Genomic DNA, 22,227 nt, shown 5'->3' with positions numbered 1-22,227 from the left:
CAGTAAATTCAGAGGTATTCCTCTGTATTAGCTGAAACAAAAGGAAGACACTCAGCACTAAAGGCCAGAAACACTCCAAGCCCACACTGTGTGCGGTGGTCTGAAAATCCCAAAGGCCTTGCCTCCCCTAGCAGCACCCATGTAAGTCCAAAAGGGATCTGGAAAAAAAAAAGATCCACAACTCAAATATCTGCAGAGAACAAACAATATTTCCAGCCATCTTCAAGCACCAAAATGCAGAGGACCCAAAGCAGTCCTCCCAGCATCACAACTGGTACCACACCAGCCCCTCCATCTCTCTGTGTACCTCTGGCCCCTGACTACCAGCCCACAGCACAGCAGGCCACTCCTGTCCTAGTCTGGACTCATCTGTGACTGCTGGTTTCCTTCCCCCCAACAGCTGAGACCAGAGAGTCCTTTCTTCTAGAGATTCTGTTCTACAGAATATTATACTTCATAAAGCATAAATTATTTCTAACATATCCTCAGGACGGGGCCCCACAGGCACTGCAAGGAGCACTGGCCTCCAAGAACCAGCAGTGTGAAAAGACAAGGCACTAAACAGAGCAAAGACATGGTTAACACACAGGTTCTTAAATTCTTTGGGGGTTGGGAGGGAAATAATGGTGGATCTGGGGAGAAGGAATAAGCCAAGAGTAGTAAACTTGGTGACACACTGTAAGAAGAAGAAGAAAAACAAGTAAAAAATCCTGGAATATGAAAGGTAGATGAGGGGGGAAAGTACAGGCATAAGGACCAAAGTACTCTTCAAAGCCAGAAGAGGAATCTGAGGCATGAAGCCAATCAAGAAGGGGGTACAGTGCCCAATGCAATTTTAAAATAACATTTCATGTGCTTCTTTCTACTGCATCAGCTTTGTCCTTAGCTTTTTGAGTTTCTACTGACATTTATCTTTGTTTACCCGGTTCTCCCCTGTACGAGTGTCTGTACCAATGTGTGTGCAGGCACAAACCACAGGCTGACAAACCACAGCCTTCTGGAGGACACAACACTAAACAGCAGCACTCACATCACTGACAGAAAACCATCACTGCAGTACTGAAAAGCAGGCTTTTGGGCTGCCTTTTGCAGTGACACAAATGTAATCAGTTTTTAAAATCAACTGTGCTTCGTATTCTTCTGTTATTAACATTCTATGCTCATGAACACAAAATTGTTAACTGAAAATAACACAGCACATTTCAAAATATCATCTTTTCTTCTTAGAAAACAAAATGATGCAAAAATACCAAAATGTATCTCTCAAGCACCTTATTTACAAAAGTTTAAAAAGTTATTGCTCAATAGATAGCTCCCATAAGAACCTCTAGCACTAAAAAATGTTACGAGTCGTTCTTTTTTTCTAGATTTTTTTTACAATATTCTCCAAACCACCCACCTACTCTGATTTTTCAACTGGTTCTAGTACTCTGTAGCTGCATAAAAACACGTCTTCCACATTAAACCTGTCACAAAACCACTTGACAGCAGGACTCTGAACCTCTTAAAATGTCAGGTTAATGACACAGAACACCAGCTATTGCACATTCCACACAACAGCTTTCATAAACAAGTATTTCACTGCTCTGCTACAGACACCTCCTGTGCCTGCAGACAGCAAAGGACTTTCAGAAACACTAAGAATTAGCAAATGCTTCATAGCAGCACTGTACCATAGAACTGAAGACACGTCGATATTCTTAAGAATTCTTATTAACTGACAACACTAACCACAAACACATGACTTCCATGAAACTGCTTATCTACCTCTAACAGCCACACAAGCTGTGCCTAAATTGCTGCCAGCTGATGCCAACTCAAAACTTATATCTTCTAACTCATCTGTAAATCCTCTCATAGGGTTGTGGATTTTTTTAATTCCAGTGGATATATCGTGCCTGGGGGGAAGGAGAAGACAGGAAGGACCCAAAGTGAGAGTGAACACTGCACCTCCTAATGGACTACACATCACTTTAGAATGTCCATTAGTTCCCAACCAACACATGAAAAAAAGCCTCTGCTTTCTGCTCTGGGTACAAGAAATCTGAGGAAAAAGCCTGAGAAGAACACAGTGAAAAGAAGTTTATACTCTTCAATTTAAACCTTTGGTGGTCCCCAAAAGTGAACACCCAAAGACAGTCACGAGAACATGACTGTCACCTCTTCACCTCCTACAAGTAGATCCTTGCAAAGAGGAAAGAACGTCATGTACAGGCACAAAAATTACACCCACAACATAGACTTGTTTCCATTACAGGGCATATCTTTCCCATTCAATCATCATAGTTTCCGGAAAACAGAAAAAGAATTGTTTTTATACAGTCATTAGTGAAGTAGTAAAAGATCATTTACCAACCGAATATGGGAAGTAAAACTCTTCAGCATTACAGCAACACATTGAGCTTAGCTACACAAGCATAAAACTAAACATCAGCATCTCTGATGGAGACAAGACACCTTGATGAATTCACAAAGCTATTCTAAAAATCAGAGTAACTACTACAACTAATAGCAAGGTGTTCTAGAAATAGAAGAGCACCCTTTACAGTTCAGTTCCATGGTAAAAAGTTAATGCAATGCTACTTATCAAAAACATGCAAGTTTAAAAATTTTGAAAGAAACAAAAGTAAGCTGTGAGTAGCAAATTTATATTAAGTATATTTTGCATTGAGAGAAAAATTACAGTACTGCTAATTCTTATGCTCTTCTAGAAGTAAATACAAAAAATATTTCTACATATGTAGATGTAACTCCAAAGGCAAGTTCCTTTTGAGTTCAACTAATTAACAATTTTTAGTTAAGAGTATATAAAGTAAGAAACTAAATATTTGAGGTTCTCACAGTTGCCTTTCTCCTTTTTAATGCAACTGAAAAGCCCCCACCTGCCCCTCAGGTAACAGTCAAAGCTGTGAAGTGGAAGTAACAAAGAAGGTACCCGAGGACAGCCCAGATCCTCTATTTGTGCACAACCGGTTTTCTGAAAGGCTGTTTCTGTAGCACGGTAGCAATTACACTTAGGCTGCCTAAAACTGGCAAAGCCAAACCAAGTAACAGTATGCAGGCACACACACACACAAATTATCAGCAGGGGAGCAGAACTGCCCCAATCCCACCCTTCAAAGGAAGCTTTTCTCGACTCATCAGTGTCACTCTTTGTTTCTTTAATCTTCTGAAGCCAGTATGTAAATTCAATTATTTTGGCAGCTGGAAATCCACAAGCATTTGCACATCAGGGCCTCTTCTGCAACTCTTAATGTATGTAAATGAAACCACATTCCTGAATTTATTTCTGCCAAGGGTTGAGATAAAAAGATTTACCCACGTTAATTTGACACAGAATGTAACACAGAGTGGTCAATGTTGCTTATAAAGTAGCTGGTACTTCAGGAATCGTAGAGATACATGTAACCTTCACCCTGCAGCATCTCCAACTCTGATTTTTCAAAGAACCACCACTGGGTTACCTGCTGTTCATTCTGGACAGTAGGTGTACACCTTACCAACCCAAAGCAAAACTGCTTGCTTACAAGTTACTACTAAAATTAATTAAAATTTAAAAAAACTTCAATTTCTAACATAAGATGATCTTTGCCCCCAGATCTGATTTAGTTATCAAAGCAAGAAACAGTGAAACTTCTGCAGAATGAGTGACTGGAAGGGCCAGCAGCACTGCCACAAAACACATTGTTTCACGCACTCAGACACAGCACTGAATTCTAGTCCTCTGCAATTCAAAGTCCTCATATTCTCAGGCAAATGATTTGAGATGTGGTGTGTAACACCTCGTGCCTCGCCCAGGGGTATCAGTTTGAGTAAAAACACACATTTACAAAAAATAACCCAAAAAAAGAAAACTCAAAACAAACAAGCAAGTTTTTCTATGCAACTGTGTAAACGATGCTCATTTCAGACTCTTCTCTCAGGGATTGTTTTCACAGAAACTGCCACTTGTGCAAAGGGGCAAACTTCATAACTTAACGGTCTGCTGCTCCCCAGAGTGGCAAGTCAGAAAGCCCACCTCGAACCAGAGCAGCCCCATGGACTTTGAATAAATACAATGCCACATTCTACAATCCAGCAACCCCCGTTATTTATTTTGAGATAACTGGTGACAACTTTTAAAGAACTAAGGGCAAAACTTCCATGTGTGTCTCTAGTCTGTGAAAAAGCACTGAAGCTACTTGAACTCTGCGCCTCTGGTCACTGAAACACAATACCAGCTTTCTAGCTAACCAGCCAAAACACCAGCCTGCATTTCCACCCAAATTCTAAACAACGACGGTATTTTCTCCTGCACCCTCCTTGTGTATATATAGTAATCTAACAGCTTGTGTTTTTACTGGACTTTGGTTTTAAATTACTTGCAAAAGAGAGCATATTGCAGACATATGCAAACTTTATTAAAGCGAAGGGAGCATTGGAGCAGGACATATTCTGTCTTTACTACATCACAAAAAACAAAGAAAGGTTTTTTATTTTTTTTTAAGAAGGCTTTCCTACACCAGAAATTGGAGTTCTGCCAAAAGTCCATAGACAATTGGAGAACTAGAGAATTTATGACATCAGATATTCCAGGGAAGTGAAACCTGACTTAATAGAAGTGATTTTTACTCAAGAATAACAGATATTTAAATAGACAATCAACAAATATATTTTAAGACCATGCAAAAAAACATTTAATCAAAGTTAAAAACCCCACCCTAGCATGTTTCCAAGTCAATCCACACCAAAACATTCCTGATGTTACCAATATCCGTGACACTCTAAAAAAGGCTAATAAAACAATTACCCACAAATTTTAGTTCAGTAATCCTTTTCTGATTTCCCACTCTTTTGAAAAGCACTGCTTGCTGGAATGAAACTTCCAAAGCCTGAAAAACCACCATCACTCTGAACTGAAGCTTCTGGATCAAAGTTTCCAAGTGACCTGGTGATTGATTCCCCAGCCACCTGAATGCATTCCACTAGACTTCACAAGCCTTTGCCAAGCATATGGATGGATATTCAATATTCCTTTATATGCAATTCTCCTAAAAGCAAGCATGTTATAAAGTTTTATTTCAACTTTTAATTAATTTTTGAAGACATACAGCTGTGGGAATCTCTAGCTAATACTGCAAACCACAAACCAATCAAATTTCAATGACATCCTTCATGTGTTCATCTAACTTCAAATCCTAAATTACAGTCATGAAAACATAAATAATGTGTTGCTGGGGTTTCTAGTAATGCCTGTCTTCAGTAACTTAAGCCCAAATAAAGTTCAGTATCAACAGAAGAACAGCAGTATGAACTTAGAGTATATAACATTTATAGTTATGGCTACAGTTATCAATTCCAAATGAAAAAAAACCTCATCAGTGTATCTACTGAGAAGAATACATACAAGAAAAGACTGTCAATGCATAAAGTCCTAGGAAAAAACAAACAAACAAAAAAACCAAACCAAAACAAACCAATAAAAACTAAGCTTTCTGGAGTTTGGGAGGTATCCAACGAGTCTAAGCACACACGTGTTGGAGCTAGACAACCAGCGAATCTGGCATGAGAGGTTTCCGTTTCTCTTTCAGGAACTCTTTGGGACTAATGAAGATTTATTCCCCCCTTTCACAGAAAGAGCTCCCCGTCTGCGGAATAGTTTAGATGTCTGTTAAGAGAGTACAGGATGCCTGTACGCTGCCAAAGTACCGTTCAGTGCGCTGCCCGCGCCGGGCTGCACAGAGCGTGGGCATCTGACTGGAAACACATTTCCGAAATACTGCTTTGCCATACAAATTCCTGCGGTTCGGAAGGAAAACAACGCTCAGAAACCCGGCTGAAAACAACCAGGACCATCGAGTAACCTAAACGCCACTTAAAATTCACTGAGCAATCACAGAGAGTTCTCAGCCGGAGGAAAAAAAAAAAAATACAAACATTGAAAAAACACCAGCAGGCAGAGCGCAAAGCTCGTCCGGGAACGGTCTGGGGGGAGCAGGCGCCGCACACCCAGGGACGGCCGAGCCTGTCCGAGCGCCGCCGAGCCCCGGGGCAGCGGAGGGCACACGGGCTGCCAGCGCTGCCCCACACCGGGAGGGGTACCCGGGTCGCAGCGAGGGCTCCGATGCCGCCGGAGCCGCGGCCCCGGCCCGGCTCAGCACAGAGCGGACGGCCCGGGGCGCGCCGGGCACTTGTTGCGGGGCCGTTCCCGCCGCGGTCGCTCAGGGCCGCGCACAAAGGCGCCCGCCGAGCCGAGCCGAGCCGAGCCGAGCCGCCGCCCGGCCCGGGCCCCTTTCCGCTGCCAAACGGCCGCGTCCCGCCGAAACCTTCCCCCGCGCGGTTGAGCAACCGCCGTGTCGCAACTGGAGCAGCGCCTCTTCCTGCGGAGCGGGGCGGGCAGGCACCGGCAGGAGCCGGCGGTGGCGGCCGAGGGTGAGCCCCGGCGCAGTCCGCACCGGCCGCCCGTCCCGCTCCGTGTCCCCGGTGCGCACCCGCGGCACAGCACAGCGCTCGCCCCGCACACCCACCTGCCCGCCCAGCATTCGCTCCGCACTCCTACCTGCCCGCACAGCACGGCACTCGCCTCGAACACTCACCTGCCCGCGCCGCGGCCCCGCCGTGTCCCGTCCCGTCCCGCGCCGCCCCAGCCCAGCCAGCGCGGCGGCGCTGGCGCCAGCGGGGAGCGCTCCCTCGGCCGGCACCGGCCGCTGCGCCCCGCCGGGGTTACCAAGGCGATGGCTTCGCCCTCGGCCCGGCGCCGCCAACCCGGGCCGGCCTTTCGCTATCAGACCGCGGGCGGCGGCCAATGGCGCGGCGCGTCCCGCCCCTGCGGGCGCTCCCCTTCCCCGGCAGGGACGGCGCTGGCCGCGCCCCCGGCCGGGCTGCGGGGCTGCCGGCGAAGGGGGGTCGCCCGTCCGCCCGCTCCCGCCGGGCCGCGGGGCCCCTGGCGAGGTCCCCCCGAGCGCTCTCAGCCCGGGCCGCCGCGCAGTCCCACTGCCCCCGCTCGCCTGGCGCTCCCCGGCCGCGTTTAGCACCCGTAGCGCCCCGCAAAGCTGCTGCCGCACACCCCGCACAGCCCTCAGACGGAGGACAGGGGCAGCCACCCACGGGCACACAGGAAAGGGCTCATCCGAGACCAGCTTTCCCTTTTGGGAATCAGCAGGGAAGACTTCATTATAGCAGCTTACTGCCTTGCCAATGATTTCTGTGATACATCCTCATTTCAAGAGTCTTGGTGTTAAGAATAATTGCATGGAAACTAGAACGTTTAAAAGGAGGTGTTTGTCAAAGGCTTAAAAGAAGCAGTAAAGACAAGCAAGGTACAATGTAACCGGTAATGAAACAACTTTTGCATGCAGCGGCCGTCCCCACCCACTGAAATCAGCAGCAACATTCCTGCTGCCTTTAAAGAACACAGGGCGAGGCATAGCACATTCTTGTCCACAAAGAGTATGATCATATTATGCATATCTTAACATCCCTATGCTAGTAATCATGCTATATCATTAGTCTGGTCTATTTTAGTCTGTTCATTTTTCCAGTTATTCCAGTTTTGAAAGTAGATGGATGGATTTACTTCCTCATCAACTTCACTTACTGATTCTCAAGGCGCTAAAAATCCATTAAATTTAGATTAGAAAATATCTAGGGGATGTTTAGTTGTTTGTTCCAAACCAGCCAACCAACTACAACACAGATTAACTAGAAATCTATGAGAAGGACAATAATCTCCCTATTACTTCAGCAAATGGGAATTTTGCATGAATGGTGAGCGTACAATGCTACATCCTGGCAAATCTCAGTGGAAGGGCAGAAGTTAATGAGAAATCTTGCCTACCATGTGTCAGTCGCCTTCACAGCCTCTCTGTTGTATCAATTAACAGTTCCCCTTCCTGCTAAAAGCAGTTCCTTTCCAGTTCCTTTAAGGCCGCTCATTGTTCCTGAACATCATGTCGCTTCTTCACACCACAGAGTGTGGTAACTTCACTTGACTTTCCTTTTTCCTGGAAAAAGAAAGCCAACAGATTTCAAATGAAACTGGCTTATCAAGGCAAACATACAACTCACACAAATGGATCATGTCCATAATGAAGTTTAGTTCAGCATATTGAGCCACTTGTCTCTTTTGTTTAAAGTTTACATTGCTACTGAAATATATTTCTGAAAAATAAGGTGTTAATGAAGTACAGTAGTGCAAAAAGTCCCAGATATGCAACTTTTCAAATCATTCTAATACTTGTGGTTTTGACATTAAATATTCCAGATAGTCTTGGCTTCGATATTGAAACCTTGGCTTGCTAGTTGGCCTCACTGATGACAAATGGGTTTGTGCCTGGAAAGGCTAGATAATGTTTCTTCAGAAAAGAGCTATTTATTCTGGATCTTGTGACATTAGGTTGTTGTTCTACAGGATCCAGAGCAGTCTTTGTAAAGTGTTGTGAGTGATCTACTAGAGTAAGCAGAAGGCTACAATCCAGAAGCTTAAAAATCTGTTCACTGTACTGCCATCTTTTCAACTGAATAAAGCTGCCTTGAAGTGTCTGTCACCCATAAAGTTCCATGTACTTAAAAACTGTCTTGTATAGACAACTTCTGCTATATCTGTGAATAGATTGCAATGAAACCTGTCCACATAGAGCTTTTCTGTAGGGTTGTAATCCCCGATTTCAAATTTCCTTTCTATTTTCTGTTTTAACACCTCTGAATACAATATCAGTATTTAGCAGGGGGAATAAAGAGATCTCAATCAGTCATTATTAACATTTTTCAGATTATAGTTGATCGACTTGCATGATATTTATGTTATTGTCACACATGGAGTTGTCATGGAAAGTGTGTGCAATAAGGATAAGGAACTTGTCTTGAAACTTCTTAAAGAAATGTTTTTATACCCTATGTGGCAGCGAAAAAACCCCAGACTTTACATATAATTTTAATTTTCAATTTCCTTATCTTTAGATTCCCTTCCCTCCCCTTCACAAAACAACAAACGTTCTATTATTCTCACCCCCCAGGCTATTGTTACATGTGTTCTCAATATAACAAAGGGGTTTTGTCTAAAAAAAGGCTGTATCTGAGTCATGTCTTTGCATGTGAAACAGTTGTACACCTAGGGCACATTCTTGGTCACTTGAAAATGTGTCATTTCCACTGTTCTGGGCTTGCATTATTTGAGTCCTGTGTCACTGCAGTGATCAGAAAAAAAGGAACTAAATTGTCTGTGTATCTGCAAACTTCAGAGAACCGTGTCAGCAGACCCAGACAGAGGAAGAAAATGTAAGTGGAAATGCCATGTTATGGATGTTTGGCCTAAGGAAGAAAAAGCCAATCTGAAAAATACCCAAGTTGTTAAATCTAAAGTACAACAATCCAGAACACAGCAAAATACTGGGCAGGAGATGCTTAGAAATCATTCATTACAAAACTTAAATACTCATAGCAACTTGTTACTGTCTGATACTGTGACACAATGGCAACATCTACAAACCAAATCAGCTTTGGGTAGTCAATGCACAGGAATGTTTGGTGGTGAATACAGAATAACATGAGAATCTTTCATCAGCACTACTTTTCTTCAAAAAAAAAAAAGTTATGTTCAAAAGGTTATGCTACTATGTGAGCAATAGTAGACACTGCATGGCCATCCCTTTGTCAGCTTGCTGACAGTAGTTATCACAATAAAAGGCTTTAGAATATCTTGTGTATGACAAATAACATGTCAGTCTCCTCAGTAGTCACTAGAGGAAAGCCAGTCTGGATTATAGCATTCAAAAAATAGCTTATTAACAAAACTTTCATGTCCTCTTTTAAGTCCCTTCTTCATCTATACCAGAAAAAATATGTTCCCTGTTGCCTAAGGTAGCAGCTTGTTACCATTTGGAAGATAAAATCATTAGCCATTGAAATTTAAGAGGTGTTAATAAACAAGTGAATAATTTTGGTGTGACTATTTCAAGCCACGTGTTTAGGAAAATAAATCACGAGAATCAGGTCAAAGTCTATATATAATCTCCTAAAAGGGAAATACTAAGAGATTCCCAATACATGATATCATGCCCCAGGTTAAAGTAATGCAGCACATATAAATGATGTGACAGAAGATAAGGCACGTGGATAGCATGGTCCTGTAACAGCCTCAGCTACTAAATAAAAACTGGCCTGCTGGCCTGGACCTTCCCCATCTCTGCAGTTATTTAACAGACCATTCTGTGAAATCCAAGCTGGCCATTGCCATGAGGGTGTCTCAGGGTGCCCCAGTAAGTGCTAATAGCACGGTGAAGAACCCTGTGTAACACACCAGCTCAATTTTGGAAGCATAACGTTCCCTCAGAGGTGCTCTGTACTGCAGGTTGGTCTCTGTTCCAGTGCTTGCACCAGCATGTGTGTCTATCATAAGCTTCCCTTTGTGTCTCACACTGACTGTGGGGAAGAGGGAGGCAGCAGCAAATAATGGGCTGAGTGACATTCAGGACTAGGCTGCAAATGCAGATGTCAGACAAAACGAATGCTGAGTTTGGCTAATGAAGCAACAGCCTGCAACAAGAACAAGAGCTTTTAACAGTGCTTTGCTAAACCAAGTTATTTGAGTAAAATTCAGTAGAAAAGTTTTGAGAACTTACAGTGTAGGTATGGGAGCCAGAGAGGCAAAGCCCCCTGTCATCTGCAGCAGTCCCTCAAAGAGCCAGCAGCACTCATACCCAAACAGTCACCATCCTGACACTTCACTGCTCTGTTCCACCTACTGAATTCCATGTCTGAGGCCTCTCATTTAAAAATTTCAGTCTTACTGAAACGACACACGGCCACTTGAAATAGAGGGCCTCTTCCTCAACCTCCCTGACCTCCCTGGCCGCTGTAACACACCACAAGTACCAGCACATCAGCTGATGCACCCACCAGGGCAGACTCAGCCCTGCTGTGAATGAGTGGGCTCAGCTCCTTCCCCTTTTCCATGCCCAGGCAAGCTGTGTACAGCAGCAGGTCCAAGCTGGAGAGAGGCCTTACCCCATCAAAGCTCTCCTTCTGGAGCACCAGCTTTGCTTGGGATCCCACAGAGCATGACTGCTTCTCCTGAGCTCCCTAAATCCAGGCTGTGGACTGGGGAATCAAAAAGGGGAGTCCTTCTGCACTGAGGCTGCAAGTGTGCCAGTAAGAGTTGGGAGCTGAACCCCCCTGCCCTACCCTGTAAACCCACACTCAGAAGGCACATCATCATATTGCCTCCAAGTACAGTAACTCCGTGGTCAGGAGCTCTTAGGCAGGCACTTTTAAATGGTGGCATTTTGATCAGCTTATGCCAATTCTACTGTAATAAAGCAGCAAATTTTTAATATCCCTTATCTGTAGAGAAACTGATTGAAAGTACTTACTTTTCACTAATTCTCTATTATAGCCAATGTGTATTTTTCCACGTCTGTTCTGGTTTCTGGGTATGGTCACACTTTACAAGACAGCTTGCTCATGAGGTATGTGCACAACCATCTTGTATCAGCCAGTGAAGACAAAAAAACTGCTCAGAATTAGTAAGAGTGAGGTCTTTACAACAATCAACAGCATCCTGAAGTGGCCAACTGACTTTCCTGCTACATTCTCTCTTTACGTACAAGTAACTCTACATATCTTTCATTTTTGCAGTTTCCTAATACAGACTTTGCAAAAATAGTTCCATCAATGCAAAACAAATGCTTTCATCCAAAAGCATCTTGAATAGCTAGTGCCTAATATAACAGGACTGTGTCCACATTTAACCTCCCACCCCACACAGGCAAGTCTCCCACCAGCTATTATCCCCTGTCCCCACTTTGGGTCTGAACTCATAACCAATATTAACATACTTTTGTAATAAAAGGCAGCACTGGATTGTTAGAATTGCCAGTTTTTGGACAAGGCACCGAGTTCCCTTGTGTAATTTCTACTGACTTTTCTAATCAAATACAAAGATCCCATGACACATTTTGACAAAAAGTAGGGCACAGCCAGCTTATTTATTCTTTTACTAAAAATAGGCTTCCATGTCCAGCAGGTTGTAATGTGTGAGATAGCACTTCAAGTGTAACAGCTGCTGTACCTGCCTGGATACATCTGTGTTACCAGCCCCTCTTTGCTAATTGTGAAAAAACATCAGGCTTCACAATTACTTTAGTAGTTCCCTTTTGCTAAAATGCTTACTAGGGCTAGGCTATCCAACAACTGAAAAAGGAATCAAACACCCTCTCATCCTTAAAGCAGGAATTTCTGACACCCTTCCAAGCACAGCACTGCACGTTTTAAATCTCCTGGGTTAATGGCATATTATTATTCTCAGCCAGAGGCAAAGACTAGGAAGAGATTCATTACAGGAACTGGAACACAAATGGTTTAAAGAAATCCATAGCTCTCCCACCTTCTTTACACATTTATTTTCTAGCTGGCCTTTTTGTTAAGGCAAATCTGATAACAGAACAGATGTGACAACTGTGAAAACGAATAATGATCAGGAATACTGGTGAGTCTGTCACAATTTCTAATGACTGTGGACATGAAGTACACTGTATTATTTCAGAGTTTGGCCTTGAGGACACTTTCAGCTGATGTTTTGTCAAGTTTGCTTGCACCCTTTGTCCAGCCACGATGGTGTAAATCAGGATTAGCAAGACTTCATTTTGTGTAGAACTGCCACAAGAGAGGAAACACAGTCTTTCTGCCTAAAAGCACACTGATGCAGTTATTCTTTGGGTCAAACACATTTACTGACCTGCAGTGCACAGTGCACATCACTTCAGAATTTGGTCGCTTGCCGCTTGTGAACCACGAAAGACTTGCTCAAACCCAAATCTTTCTTTATCTCGCACAAGTTGTATGTCATGTGCAAACCAAAGAAAGAGATAAAAGCAAATGTGATACATTGCTGCTACCATAAACCACAGGTACTGCATTAACATTTCACTATCTCATGGAAAGCACAATCACAATAATCTCATTGATTATCACACACTACTAGAAAGCCTGTACATCTATACACAGTACATCTATCTATACCTAGAGAGGAAGGCAAACTAAAAAAGGGGTGAAATTTTAAAAATTTAAAAGCACAGGAAAAATAACAAATACTATTTGCATCATCATTCCACTAAAAATATCAGTTCTTAGCTACAAATGCACTATTATTTTGAATCCCTATTTAAAAATCTCAGATTTTAACTTTTTCCCCTCTGGTAAATGTTTTGTAATTTTAATATTACTGATGAGTTTCTATTTTTAAAAGGACTATAAAAAATACATATATCTAGCAAAAAGGAATTCAAAAGGCATTTACAGATTTCTTATTAAGGATGTTTCAAGTTTCTAGATACTGTCTAATACTAATTCCCCAGCCTTTAATTTCAATGTTTATTTTGCTATAAAACTGCTCTTCCAGAATAAGATCGGTGCAAACAGAATCACGAAGACACACTGAAATCAGTGAGAACCATTTATATTCAGTGTTCTGCTGGAACAGACTAAAACACTTCCATCTCACAGTTCTATTAATTGAACTTCTGATAATCCAGAGCCACGAGTCCTATCCTCAGAAATACAAACATTGACACATTTTGTAGCAGCACCCACGAAGTGTTATTAACAAGCACCGCACAACTAATGCAGCAGAGATCCCCAGAATACCAGTACGTTTTTTGAAGAGTACTCTGCACAGCCTTTTCTTGCTAGACAATCCAGTCCTCCTGAATCAGGAAGACTCATGTTCCTAGGAATTATGTTTTAGACAATTTCTCCAAGATACACATGCATCATCTTCATTTTTAGTCCTCAAGAGCTAATGTTACGAAGTCTGGTTAGATGCCATCACACACACACACACACAGATTGTTGCAGCATAAGAGGACAAGTATATGATTATCCTTTCAAAACTAGAAACTAAATCTGTCTTACTATTTTGGAAACTCCAGGCTTTGTGCTAAATCAGTTTTTACATTTCCAGGTATTGATTAAGCAAATAAAAGTCTGTGTGTTTCACCTACTCTGTGTGACAATCTATCACAACAAGTCTGAAAGTTTCATTTATATGACTCATACACCTTCAGATTAAACACCTATGCAAATGATGCCAAGTCTCTGTTTATCAGAGCTTTGTCAGCGAAACAAATCATTCAGCAGGTGAATCATGAAATTACTGGCTGTGTAGATGAGGGAAGCAGAGAGATGCCAGCTTAACTTCACGCTTCCCAATCTAATTCTCCTTCCATTCTCCTTCGCTGCATCACTGTGATGTCGCTCCTATGAGCAGGGGAGCTCTATTTGCCTTTTCCTCAACACACAGCCCATTTGGCTGCAGCTCAGAAAGTCCTTTGGGCACATGAGGAAAACTGAACCTTAAGTGGTTTGCTCAGGAGAGAGCACTTGCCTCCTTCTGAGAGGGAAAGTGGTGTTTCGTTTCCAATATGAGAAGTGCATCCATTTAAATGGCTCCAACATTTAGTGTGTAGCTCTCCTGCTTGGAGGGGACTCACAGGGGGCTTTTGCTGCAATTCTGCTCTACCCTGAAGAAAGACTGACAGGGTGCCACCGCTCAGAGAAGGACTAACCATCTGCATGAGGTTAGGTCACCTTTGCAAGACAGCACATTCCAGCAGTTCATAAAAATGCAGCTCAAGAACATTTTTTTAATTCCTGGAATGTATCTCACTGCCAAAGAAGGTAGCTGTGATCAGGAAACTATTCCATGGGGAACAAACAAATTCTTATGCAAAGCCATTTCTCCCTGCTCCACCCCAGCTGCCATTACACAAGTTGAATAATACATGTCAAGGTATTAAGTAACATGTAAACACTTCCAGTAAATGTTTCAGCTGTAGCCCTTGGCTTAACTGGTATTGCTTTCCCCCTGTGATAATGGAAAAACAACTTCCTCAGTTCTTCTGCACCTAAAACTTAATATTAATGAAGCACTTCTCACCAATCACTGACTGGAATCTTCCTCCTGCAATATCTCCAAGATAGATCTTAAACCCCTCATGAGTCCTCACTCAGAGATGGCCCTCTCTGAAAGCCTCTGATGGGCCTTATATCCTGTGCAATGGGGCAACCTGAGGTCTCAAAGTGTTACAGTTCTGGTAATACTTTTAATAGCAAATGACAAGTTCCAATTGGAAACAAGCTGAGGGTTTTCTCATACCACCAAGAATGTTTTATATGAGCCCCATCATGCGTTGCCCAACAGTATTCCCCACCCAATTTTGAGATTTTGTATTTTCACATTTTTTCCCAAGGGTGTGACAGCACAGTGCTGAGAAGCCACAGTTCACTTTGGTAGAGGAAATCTCCTTGGGATTTAGTATGGCTTTAGCCATGCACGCTGCTTGCACAGCATATGCCAGTAACTTCTTTACTGTCTGTGACACTCCACAACAGGGACAAATGCAGTTCTGAGCCAACTAACCAAAAGGGGACATGCTGTAAAGCTAAAACATCACTGGGATGAAGATGGGCTCTTGAATCATCTCCATGAGGCTGCGAGTCATTAGTCTCAGTGGAGAAGTGCCCAAGGAAATTTCTGGGATTTTCCACTGTAATTTGTACTTTCATGAAGGGTTTTCTGCAGAAGAGACTGACCTAGGTTCAAGTATCCAAGGAACTCCCAGGAAACAACACCAAATTCCACCCTGAAAAGTGCTTGGGCAGTAAGTTTGAATAGAGCTGTTAAGTAAGAAGGTGAAGTAATGCATTTTCTATAGCTTATTCTAAGTATAAATTATTTCTTTTCACATCTGTTAAGTGCACAGGGCTGAGAGTTGTGGGTTGAGTTGGATTGTTCTCCTTTCCATAGTTGTTTTCCTGGCAATAGAACTTGCAGCCCAGCTGAGGATGTGACAACAGCAGTGCTAAACATTACTTAGATTCAAGGGTCTAAGTAACTGCAAGTAGTAAGAACCGTGCTCCTGTTTGGGTAATATATGTAGAGCAGAAATACCAGAGAAAACCTCCTCCAAGCCCCTTCTGTCCCCCTGCTTACAGCAGTGGCCTTTTTTGCCTGATCTCCCACATCTGGATGAGAAGGAATGGGGTTAGTGATAGTGAATACCACAGCTCCCATCACCAAAGCTTCCCACCTCTGTATGAGAACTGCAGCACTGGTAGCAGCAACTGTTCAAGGACAATAAAGCACAGGGAAACTGAAATTACACCCACCATGGCAAAATGAGATCACAACAACGTGACAACTGTTGTGCACATCTCAGTAACTGATGAGGGCCTATTTTTTTGTGGGGGCTGATCAGGAGAGGCACAAAGCAAAACTATGCCAGAATGAGACTGTCCTGCTCAGAAGATTGCTAAGTTAATGATTGCATAAAAACTATCACAGGAATGTCAGTGCTCAGTAAGGAGGGTTTTAAGGAAAGGTTTCTGAATGCTACTTCCCTGCTGCTTTTAGTTCCCCCACAGAAGAAGAATGATTGGAAAGACCAAACCATCCACCAACAGCTTTGGAGAAAGCTTGGGTTGGCCAGTGCTGCTTTCCTAAGAAAGAATAATCACTGCATTCTTAATTCTTCTTTATACTGTGAAATAAACTTTTTTTTTTTATGAAAGACTTATAAAACCACCGATTTCCAGACTTCTAAAAATGTTAGGGCTAAGAGGACTCTCGGAAGGACCACTGGCTTCTATACTCTTCAAGACATTCTATTCAACTGAAAAGTTGTTTGTTTTTCAGTCAGGGCACTGAGGGCACCAGAGCTGGGGTGCAAATTTCCCATACAGAGAAGAATGTGATGACAGCAAGGGAGGCATTTGCATTCTCCTTTTCCCCCCTTCACCCACCCACTACCACCTGCAAAGCAGAACATGCTCCCCAGCTCTTGCCTGGATCCATCTCCACGGGGCCCAGGGAAACAGGCAGGCATCTGCCACAGCCTCCACTGCAGCAGTGCACGGAATAAAGCAGGACACAGTGCCACAGAGAGAAGAGGGGCTTTCCTGAGTGTGTGCACTGCACACAAGTATAAATGTATATAATCCACACCTCCTGCAACCTCACAGCACTCTGCCCTTCTAGCTCTTAATATATGCAAGAAATGACAGACCTCAGCCTGCCATCCATCCCGATCTTGTGGATGCAACGTAACGCAGTGTCTGGCAGCAGCACAGACTCCTTGCCCTCTCTGCAGGGTCCTGTACACCCACCAGGGAGCTGGGAGCACACTCATCTGGCAGATAACAATGACTATGGAAGGCCAAGCCTGGTTGGTAGTGACAGCTCAGGCACACTTGGCTTGTGGAAATGTTTCCATACCTGTCTACACATAGATCTGTATGCTCACTACTGTGTGCTAACTCGAGGAGCTTTGAGCAGAGGACTTTGGTGAGCAGAGGACTTTGGCAAGGCTGTTTCAGCTGCAGTGATCCATATCTTACACTACAGGGAGGTAATGCCATTAAAGGAGAGCATGCTGCCTTTAACCATCCCACGCAAATTCAAGTTTCCAGTGCCCCATACAATGGATACAAACACAGAATCATTTAAACTGAAACTTCAAGCGCATCCTTACCTTGTCATTAAACTATATTTACAACTCCTTTTCTCAAGTACAACTTCCAGTTAGGGTAACTCAGTTACAGTATGGATTAGATGTGTGTTTCAGAACAGCAAAAAGTATCAAGTGTCAGCTCTCACACACCTTTGTTCTCAAACACCATTAACTACAGATCCAGTACCTGGAAGAGCCACAATAAAGAAAAAGAAATCCCCACATTGTAGTGAAAAAGGTCTTAATTTGTGAAATAACACCTGTAAACTTAAAAACCATCTTATTCTAATTCCTTCATATATTATATCCCAAATAACCTTTTAAAACACTATAATTTAAAATTTCTGCTTTCCTTTAATAATTTAACTTAAAAATATCTAGTTAACCTTTAAATCTTGACTCTAAGGCTTGAGAAAAGTATTAGAGAGAGACACATACCTCATCTCTTTTAGTCTTAGTCACATCTTAAACTATCATTTTCACAGGTATATGTTATAAAGAAATATACAGAGATATGAAAACCAAGGTCCTGTTACAGGATGTCACATTTTCTATCAAAGAACGTGCCATTACACTTTTGGCTTAATCATTTTACTCAAACCTAAGAATTGATGATGCTCAGCTAAATTATCCATAAAACATAGTTTGAAAAGCTGAGCATGATTTTGTTTTGTTGTTTTCTCTCCTTCCCTCTTGACAATAGCTGGGGGAACAGATGTAAAGTTCTATAGTGGCTTGGCCATATGAACTCTATTAAAAAAACTGATTATTTCAAGTTGTTAAAGATCAGGTGATAACCTCCCTCAAAAGATGGAAAAATGCAAACGGACACTAATTAGTATCTGATAGAAGTGGGGCTGTTGCACTGTGTAAACCCTGAATTAGAATAATAATGCAGGGAGACTCAACAAAAGCAGCTTTGTGTGTCTCACTGCCGCAGTTACAGCTCCTCCGGGGGCTGCCCCTGCCAGCGCTGCCACTTCCAGCACGCGGATCACTGCAGTGGTGTAACACTTATCCCATGCCCTGCTAAGATACACCTGAAAAGTGCTTCTGTAGTGTAGTTTAAAAGGACAATCCTGTGCTCCATGCTGCACGTCTTGTCTGAACCAAGGAATTTTTAAATAAATCCTTCTGGGCGAACGCTGACTAAAACACACCCCTCAGCCTTCGAGCACATCTCTTTAGTGCACCTGTGCATTGCCCACAGAAGCCTCAGCTGTCTGAACATTGCTCCTCTCTGTCTCTACACTAAAAATGAGTTCCCTCCTTCACCTGCATTTCACAGTGATGGGAATATGCTCTTCCAGCTGATACAGGTGACCGGGTCACTCAGCAGCAAACACCTGGACCTGCACCTCAGCCAAGAGCTTTGCACTCACCAAATGATGGCACTCAAGCCCATCAGGGTTCCACTGAGGCTACTGGAGGCAGAAGGCTACAAACAAATGCCTGTATGGCAAGTTTACTGCCAGACCCGCATTACTGTGGCTGCTTCAAGTTCTTTGACAGATACTGAGTATCTTAATTAGCAATCTGCCATTTTAATGCACAGAAAATCAGTGTGTTTTGCACTCTAGGTCTGCAGTGTCTGATTCCATGTACCCTCACGTGTAACCTTACACACAAACAATCCTGCTGACTCCAACCCTCCTTCCAAGCCAGTCTGGCCTCAGCATAAGTCAAGTTCTGTACATTTTGCCCTTTTCCAGTTCCTCCCATCAGCTTATGGTCTTTCCATCTAGTTGACTATGATTTTCCAAGGTTTCAAATTCATCTTTTTCCTTTCATTTTTTTTCCTATCTGATGTACATTGTAATGATATTAAGAGGTAATCTATTAAAGAACTAGCTTAACTCAATTTTTTTCCACATTTTTTCTCCAAACTGGCTGACTGAGCGCGACCTTTACAAAGGTATTTGGCAGCAGCCTGTCATTTGTCAAGTTATTTTTCTAATTTTTGTCACTGAATTATGAAATCATTATCAAATTATTTTTGTTATATCAGATTAAAAAAATGTTCTCTAGCTAAGATGACGTGTTTTAGTCTAATTCCTTAAAATTGCATGAGACAAATTAAGTATACACTGGAGAAAAAACCTGCAAAAGTTTGGTTTTCGGCCAAAATTCCACCTAGACATAAAACAGGAGGGAGAGAAAAATGAAATCTCCTGAATAGTATCTCCCAAGAGTTTATTAAGAATTACGTTCTTTCTTAGTCTCAAATCAACAATGCTACATCTGGGCTTGATGAGATTTGTTGAAACTATAATGAGACAACATCTCATTCTGCTGCCCTGCCACCTCCAGTAGGTTATGTAGCCATGGCACACACAGAACAAACTGCTTGTTTCTCACAGCTTTCATTAACCACTCACTGGTGCGCTGGTTCCGGATGCCAGGGCGGAATCAGGAGATCAGCTCAAATATCTTCTTACAGTTGCTGCTAAATTGTAACTATTTTAAAAGACTGAGTATGACAGGTCAGTGAAAGGAACAAAGAGTTTTATTCATGGAGAATCCTACCAGCCTTCAAAGCAAGTCATATGAGAGATATATGAATACATACGTTTTTATAGCTTGGGCCTAAATTAGAAACAAGATTAGAGACCTCAGTGTCCCTCGTGAACTCCTTGTCTCACCATGTTTTCCTATTCATTTTGGAGGATACACTGTCCCCTTTGTTTTTCTTCCCCCTTATCCCTTCTTGTCCCTTGTCACTCCACTCATCCTACTTCTTGACTTCACGTTCACTTGTAGTCACAAGTTGGGTTCAGAGATGCAATACATCAAGTTCTGGAACTTTGGAAATCAGGCAGTTCCCATCTATGAACTTCCCATCTTGCCTTCCCTGAACAAGTCATTAATAAAAAGCACAATGAGAAAAAAACCAAAAACAAACAGCAAAGACCAAGATTACTTAACATTATGGAGCTATCTGTCCTGAGTGCTCCCAGTTTAAAGCAAAGAGATCAAACTACACTGACAGAAGCCAGTAACAGATGCAGCTTATACTTTATTTTTATTAGTTCTAGGAATTACACAGAAACCATAACTACACAACTATGCTAGAAGCCTCTAGGGATGGGTCTGCCTTCTCAGGGCACACGTGAACTCAGCCTGGCTGCAGGTTATGGCTCTGTTATTTTATCTCAACCAACCTGCCTGTGCCTCCCCGTAACTGCCTCAAAATAACTGTGGTAACAAAACATGCAGTGATGGGGCTTAGATTTGCTTGTACTTCTGAGGTGACAAAAATAAGAACGTGCCATGTGTGTGCTTCTGTTACTCCAGAGTGGTCTCACAGACCTGCAGAGCACCAGAAAGGCAGACAATCCTACAGGAACACAGTCTCTGCCAGCTCCCTCAGGCACTAGCACCACCAGGCCAATGGCATTGTGGCTCTGGCACCATCTCCAGGGGCCGAGGACAAACACCCAATACCCAAACAAAATGGTACTAAGGCAAGTACAAGGGAAGAAATAAGCAATTTGTTGAGGTAGACATGAATGAGAAAAATTGCCAAAGCAAAATTCACTGGAAAAAGGCCATTTCCTCAACCTCTGACTGTTGGAATTAGACCAGGACAAGCTAAGTGGGTGAGGCAGATGTGCTAGCCCTTTGACCAGCTGAATGGGGAGGGGGGGGAAGAAAAAAAGGAGGAAAAAAAAGACAAAAAAAGACAGAAAACAGGTGAACATTGTTTCCACAGGAATCCTTAGGGCCATTCAAACTGGGCAGCTGTGTTGGAAACCACTTGTGTGTGTTTGCTGAGTTAAGGTTTTGAAGTCAACCAGGGCAGTCATTTTTGGAGATGTGGTAAAATACAGACAGTGCCTTTTGACTTGGAAAGAAGAGAGAATGACAGCAAGAGGCAAACTTCTAGCTGGATGAAAAACTCTGCCTACAAGGACAACCACCTCTAAAAGAGGTAAAGGGAGCAACAGCAGCTACTCAGATGTACATCGGTGTAAGAGAACTGAAACCAGACAGTGGCTCTAAATGGTATCAACTGCTATATTGGTGGGTCTAAAGAAGTTTACAGCCTCAGAAGACTGCAATCTCCCTTGCCATACAGGAAAGGAAAATCATTTCTCTTAGAGGAACTCAGAGTTGCTCAACTCTAATTCATCTTCTAAAACAGGAAATCCCTGACAAGGCAGGTGGATAATGCACTGGACGTGCAGCTGGGGAACACAAAAAATGGGATTTCCGGGTTCCCGTCTCAGCCACCAAAACCAGAGTGGGGATACTGTAAGTAAAACATGCAGCTGAAAAATCAGAAAAAAAAAAAAGCAAGTAAAAATACTGAAAGGAGAACTAGAGAAGTCACTAGGTCATTCATAAGCAAGTTCCCTACAGTGTTAAGGGTGGTTTGAACCCTGCTGAGGAAGCTGCCATTACCCAGAGCTTACTTATAGGGCAAAGGAAATTCATCTGAATTCATATTTTAGGAAGCAAAGTTGAGAGGACACTTTGCTGCCTTCTGATGCCACCTGCACTCCTGAAGGAGCCCTGTAATGTAAACAGACAGGACCAACTTCTCTCAGCCATCCCTTTGTTCTCTGTAATTGGTATGTTTAAATACAGTTTACACTGTTACTCACTGGACCACATCACAAAAGACAGATGTCAGGATAGAAATTTCTTTGCCATTGAAATGTTATTCGAGTTAAAAGTCAAAACAAGAAATAGACATTCCTTTTTAATATTTACTTGTCTGCAGCATTTTAGTTGTGGAGGC

At 42.8% G+C, this 22,227-nt stretch overlaps 1 protein-coding gene across 8 annotated transcripts in view; it reads right to left on the bottom strand.

The window, feature by feature from the left end:
- The window catches only part of PIK3CB (phosphatidylinositol-4,5-bisphosphate 3-kinase catalytic subunit beta), a 107,093-nt gene that overhangs the window by 72,866 nt on the left and 12,000 nt on the right, over nt 1–22,227 (bottom strand). For 5 of the 8 annotated variants that reach the window (XM_064666594.1, XM_064666592.1, XM_064666600.1 and 2 more), the window contains one exon: nt 7,817–7,982. The gene's annotated coding sequence lies outside the window, so the exon portion shown is untranslated. Of the gene's footprint in view, nt 1–6,575; nt 6,667–7,816; nt 7,983–22,227 lie in introns of those variants that run through there. The other 3 variants (XM_064666595.1, XM_064666599.1, XM_064666597.1) reach the window with 2 other exon arrangements.

This window comes from Pseudopipra pipra, chromosome 10, assembly GCF_036250125.1.
Source record: "Pseudopipra pipra isolate bDixPip1 chromosome 10, bDixPip1.hap1, whole genome shotgun sequence".
NCBI lineage: Eukaryota > Metazoa > Chordata > Aves > Passeriformes > Pipridae > Pseudopipra > Pseudopipra pipra.
Note: the sequence above shows the minus strand (reverse complement) of the source record. Positions and strands in the feature narration are given on the sequence as shown.